The sequence below is a fragment of the Mytilus californianus genome, unplaced genomic scaffold (genome assembly GCF_021869535.1).
Source record: "Mytilus californianus isolate M0D057914Y unplaced genomic scaffold, xbMytCali1.0.p SCAF_11, whole genome shotgun sequence".
NCBI lineage: Eukaryota > Metazoa > Mollusca > Bivalvia > Mytilida > Mytilidae > Mytilus > Mytilus californianus.
The window spans coordinates 31,966,546-31,972,672 of NW_026262593.1; positions in this window are offsets into that span (position 1 = coordinate 31,966,546).

A 6,127-nucleotide genomic window follows, 5' to 3' on the forward strand; every position below is an offset into this window, starting at 1 on the left:
TTTTCGGTTTTTGAAAAAGATAAGATCCAGAATGTAATTAATCTGAGTTTGCCCAACATGAATGGAATGATAGTTATAGAGATGGAAGATAAAGGATAGGAGAAGGTACCTATCGGTTCAAGGTCACTGTTACTAAAACTAGTATCTTTTTGAAAAAAAGGTTGGTTTCCTTGAAATATAACTTTTTTTTAACGAAATTATTTGCCCCACGCTTGGTGGGTTCACCGGGGCCAGTGAGACCTTTTCCAAATTTCATTTAAAATTTGATGACCCCAAACAGTTTTTTTTTTAAATTTTGGGCTCTGTGTTAGTAAGTTTAAGTGAAAATTTCAATTCTAGATACCTAACTTTGTATACTCCCTTGAGCGTATAGTCCGTTCTTAGTCACATTTTCGGATGATTACTGTAAAAGAAACAGAGACAATGAAAATGAAATGCTACGCATTGCAGCTAGATACGGATGGTTAAATTCAACATATCAAGGAACCACAAGAATTAAATTTTAAGGATGTTTGCTCCTCTTGTTTTTTAATTTTTGCCAAATTTTCGGAATCCTCTAGTTTAATCCATGTTTTGACATTAATTACTTTTGTCCACTAACCCCTACTTTTCTTTTCATAATTTTATTTCATATAGTTTTAAAAGCCATAATTGAAAATCTTATAAAATCCTTATTATTTTTTGATAGTTTTTAAAAGAGAAAAGCGGACAATGTTAAAAGTATAAAAAAAATCTAGAGAGAATCATTTCCCGCCAAATTTTCAATGGCTTATATCTCAAAAACAAGCACACGGACCCTTCATTTTTTTCTGCTTTTCAAGTTCCTTTATTTATATACTATCAATTTGTAACAGTCTTTTAAAAAGCTTGTTATTTTGAAACAGAGTAGCGAACACCCTTAAATGAAAAAAGTTTAATTTTTGACCCGTTGGACCTCAATATGAACCAATTTGAGATCCAACGGGTCCAAAATTAAACTTTTTTCATTTAAAATTTAATGGGACCAAAAATCCAAAATCTAAATACATGTTTAGATTCAGCATATAAAAAAACCTTCAATTCAATTTCTGGTTAAATCAAACTAAGTTTAATCTAGGACCCTTTGGATCTCAATGTAGACCAATTTAAAAACGGGGTCCAAAATCTAAAATCTAAATACACAGTTAGATTTAATATATTTAAGAACCCCAAGAATTCAAGACTTTGAATTAAACCCCATTGAAACTGCTCAAGAAATAAGCAATTTATACAAGTATTAAAAAAGTATTGTTGTTTTTCCTTTTTCCCAAATGGTTAGGGCCACAACCCACAAAATCATTCCCAACCTTTATTTTGTGGTATGGAACCTTGTGGTACAATTTAATAGAAATCCATAGACTTGTATACTCAAGTTATTGTCCAGAAACATATTTTTCCCCTTTTTGGTCCCTAATTCTTAAACAGTTTGAGCCATGATAACCCCCATAATCAATCCCAACCTTCCTTTTGAGGAATGAAACCTTGTAGTACAATTTCAAAGAGATCCATACATGTATACTCAAGTTATGGTCTGGATACCAAATGTCTTCGGACGACGACAACGACAAAGTTGACAATGTGAACGTAAAAATTTTGCGGTTGTATAAAAATGTATATCTGAAAGCAATAACTCCAAAACAGGACAACAGATTTTATGAAATTTTCAGGAAAAATAAACCATGTGTTGATAATTTTTGCAGTTAACACTTCATACCTAGCTCCTATATTTTTCATGATAGCAGATGGGCAGATGTTCCCCACATTCTCAGGGTAGATGGAACTTGTTGCACTGACCATGATTGCCCTTGTCAGATGTCAACCTGAACAACAATAATAAACAGACATCCTATAGCAGACGTACTTTGGTTTCAATCCATTATCAGAAGAAATTTTTAAAGAAAAGTTTACGGATGACAGACGAACATATGAGGGATGCAAAGTGAAAACAAGTAAGCTAAACAGGTTGACTATTTTAAAATTTGCTCAAACAGATAACAGTAAACCTAAAGTACTGATAATATATAACAGCAATTTAATTGAGAAAACCGTGAATTCAAAAATCAAAAAACAGCTGAACTGAACATTCATTAAACATCTACCTTTAAAGAAGATATAATCGTTGACCTTGTATTACTGTAGTTAATATAGCTGTCCTGTTATACCTTATATGACACCACAATGAACCAAAAACTGCAAAATTGGTTAATATAATCACATGTATTGAATACGGTATGAATGAGGTTTTTTCTAATATTTTTTACCAACTTATATGAAATGATTTCTGACCTTAAAATCACACGTTAATCTATACTCCATATAAACACCTTATCAACACATGTAGGGCGAGTCCCACGCTCTCTACACGTTAAATAATCATTGCAACAACTCGTTCAGGGGTTCGTAAGTGGCCTGGCCAATATAAAATTCTCTCGGATCTAAAACAGTGGCGGAAGATACCAAAGGGATATCGAACTCTAAAGAGCCTGTGTCGCTCACATTGGTCTATGTAGATACCAAAGGGATATCGAAACTCTAAAGAGTCTGTGTCGCTCACATTGGTCTATGTAGATACCAAAGGGATATCGAAACTCTAAAGAGCCTGTGTCGCTCACCTTGGTCTATGTAGATACCAAAGGGATATCGAAACTCTAAAGAGCCTGTGTCGCTCACCTTGGTCTATGTAGATACCAAAGGGATATCAAAACTCTAAAGAGCCTGTGTCGCTCACCTTGGTCTATGTAGATACCAAAGGGATATCGAAACTCTAAAGAGCCTGTGTCGCTCACCTTGGTCTATGTAGATACCAAAGGGATATCGAAACTCTAAAGATCCTGTGTCGCTCACCTTGGTCTATGTAGATACCAAAGGGATATCGAAACTCTAAAGAGCCTGTGTCGCTCACCTTGGTCCATGTAGATACCAAAGGAGTATCGAAACTCTAAAGAGCCTGTGTCGCTCACCTTGGTCTATGTAGATACCAAAGGAATATCGAAACTCTCAAGAGCCTGTGTCGCTCACCTTGGTCTATGTAGATACCATAGGGATATCGAAACTCTAAAGAGCCTGTGTCGCTCACCTTGGTCTATGTAGATACCAAAGGGATATCAAAACTCTAAAGAGCCTGTGTCGCTCACCTTGGTCTATGTGCATATCAAACAAAGGACACTCTCCAACATTGTAGACGAGAATAGACTTCATGAAAAAAATCTCTATTTTGTTGATCTTGTATTACTGATCATTTAGTCTGTTTAGGTTCTCTCTATCTTCTTTAGTTTTTGCTCAAAACACAAAAGAGGGTAAAAAGAAATCCTCATTTAAGGGCAATCACTCCTATTAAGAGTGACAGTCTACTAACTATATCGGCAAAATTTGACTTTTTAATAGATCTTACCTTGCTGATCGTTTTTGTGTTCATTTATCTATTATAATTGAAATCATATAAGACATAACGGAAAAAATGTTTCTCTCTGAATATCATAGTTTTCATGATAATAGGCAGAAATGAAAAAAAAAATGGTAAAATATGTCATTTATGGGCAATAACTCCTATAAGAATTGGTCCAACAGTTTTGACGTATATGAACAATTGGAAGAGCTCATTATTCTGAACTTTTTCCTCCTTTCAGATTTTCTCTATTTATAACGGTTCAAAAAATAATAGACAAAACTTGCATTTTACCCCATGTCGGCCATGTTGGTTGGTAGGCAGGGTCATCGGATACATTTGTTGAACTGAATACCCTAATGATGATTGTGGCCAAGTTTGGTTTAATTTGTCTCAGTAGTTTCAGATGAGAAGATTTTTGTAAAAGATTGCAAAAAATTACAAAAAAATGTTAAAAATTTACTATAAAGGTCAACAACTCCTTAAGGGGTCAATTTACCATTTTGGTCATGTTGACTTATTTGTAGATCTTACTTTGCTGTACATTATTGCTGTTTACAGTTTATATCTATCTATAATAATATCGAAGATACATGTAAGTGTAAAGCAAAATTCTATCCGGATGAAATATCATCTGGGGGAAAATTGTTACAAAAGTTGTTGGTTTTTTTTATCCGGAGGAAAATATTTCACTGTGATATATTATCAATTGCCGTGAAATTCTATCTGGGAAGTTAAATTTTGAATAGTTAATAAAAAAAACTTAATCTTTGCAAATACTATGTACTAATAATAGTGTATTTGAATATAAGCTAAATTAATAAATAAAAAATCAAATAAATGTATTATAATGGGAAATAATTTCAAGGATTATAATTGAAAATAATATCCTGAAATATTAAAGTAAATATCATTCTTTTAAAAGACAAATATCATGAAACATATGAAACAAAACCAGAAGTAATTTCACAGATCTTAATTGTGAAATAATATCATGATCAATTTAATATATGAAATACAGGTAAAAGTGAGTTGTTTTCAGATCTCAGTACAAATAAAAAAGTAAAGGTAGAAATATAGTTTTTTTTATAAATCATGTTTTAAGTAATCTTTTTATATAAATTAAAAAAAAAAAATTAAGAATAAAGGAAAAATTTCACTATGAAATAGATTCTGGAATATAATATCTGTAAGATATAAATGGCTCATATTTACCTCCCTTTGATTGATAAATTATGCAAATATGTTCTACCTTGGTGAAACATTTATAATTATGGCCATGTATATATTGATTGCGAGTACCTTACATAGTAGACAGTAGGACATATACTGGTAAATACTATCCGCATAAGACAGATAGAATTTCACTCATCTGGATAAAACCTACCTGTGAAATACCACGTCTGGAAAAAAAATACTGTGACAAATTATCCCCAGGAAAAATATCACAGAGGAAGAAAGAAATAAACCGTTAAATAAAAACCAAAAACTGCAAAATTTTCTTAAAATTACCAATTCAGGGGCAGCAACCCAACAACGGGTTGTCTGATATGTCCGAAAATTTCAGGGCAGATAGATCTTGACCTGACGAACAATTTTACCCATGTCAGAATTGCTCTTAATGCTATGATTTCAGATATATAAGCCAAAATCTACATTTAACCCCTATGTTCTGTTTTTAGCCATGTCGGCCATGTTGATTAGTAGGCAGGGTCATCGGACACATTTTTAAAACTAGATACCCAAATGATGATTGTTGCCAAGTTTGGTTAAATTTGGCCCAGTAGTTTCAGAGGAGCAGGAAGATTTTTGTAAAAGTTAACGGACGACTAAACGAAAAACGACAAAAGACATAAAACAGTAAACAAAACATAACATAAAAACAAAAGACTGGGCATACCTTAATCTTCTAGTGGTAGTTGTTATAATTATTCCACCGCTTCATCCGGTCAACCTTCTCTGTAGATCCTACGTACCTTTTTAGCTCATCACTTGGCGTCCGTCGTCCGTCGTCCGTCGTCCGCTAACTTTTACAAAAATCTTCTCATCTGAAACTACCGGGCCAAATTTAACCAAACTTAGCCACAATCATTACTAGGGTATCTAGTTTAAAAAATGTGTTGGATGACCCCGCCTGGCAACCAACATGGCCGCCATGGCTAAAATAGAACATAGGGGTAAAATGCAGTGTTTGGCATCTCTGAAACTAATTAGAGCAAATCTGACAGGATAAAAATGTTCACCAGGTTAAGATCTATCTGCTCTAAAATTTTCAGACAAATCAGACAATCTGTTGTTGGGTTGCTGCTCCTGAATTGGTAAATTTAAGGAAATTTTGCAGTTTTTGGTTATTATCTTAAATATTATTATAGATAGAGATAAGCTGTAAACAGCAATAATGTTCAGCAAATTACGATCTACAAATAAGACAATATGACCAAAATTGTCAATTGATCCCTTAAGGAGTTATTGCCCTTTATAGTAAATTTTAAACACTTAATCTACTGGGCCAAATAGAATTAAACTTAGCCACAATTTTCAATAGGGTATCTTGATTGAAAAATGTATCCGATGACCCTGCCATCCAACCAACATGGCCACCATGGCTAAAAATAGAACATAGGGGTTTACTGTACTATAGAAGTCTATGGGAAAATTGTACAAAAACTATTTCAAATGGTCACAACTTGAAAACTAATTTAAATAATGATAAGTGGTCTTCAG